Below are 284 nucleotides of genomic sequence, written 5' to 3' on the forward strand. Positions count from 1 at the left end.
TTTTTTTCTTCTGCAGCTTCTTCTCTCTCGTTTCCTCCTTCTTCTTCTCCTTCTCTTTTTCTTTTTTTTGTTTCTTTTTCTGTTTTTTTAGCTTCACAGTTTACTGCGTTTGTCTGTTGATGATATTCTGAATAACCATAATAACATAATTTTTATTGTTTTTATTGTTTTTATTATTGTTACTGTTTCTATAACTATTGTTTCTACTATTGTTTCTATCTCCCCGTATTCATTTCTTCTTTTTTCTGTATTTTTCTTTTTTTTTTTTTTTTTTTTTTTTTTTT

Source organism: Eimeria mitis, genomic scaffold (assembly GCF_000499745.2).
Source record: "Eimeria mitis Houghton genomic scaffold, Emh_scaff893, whole genome shotgun sequence".
NCBI classification, from domain to species: Eukaryota; Apicomplexa; class Conoidasida; order Eucoccidiorida; family Eimeriidae; genus Eimeria; species Eimeria mitis.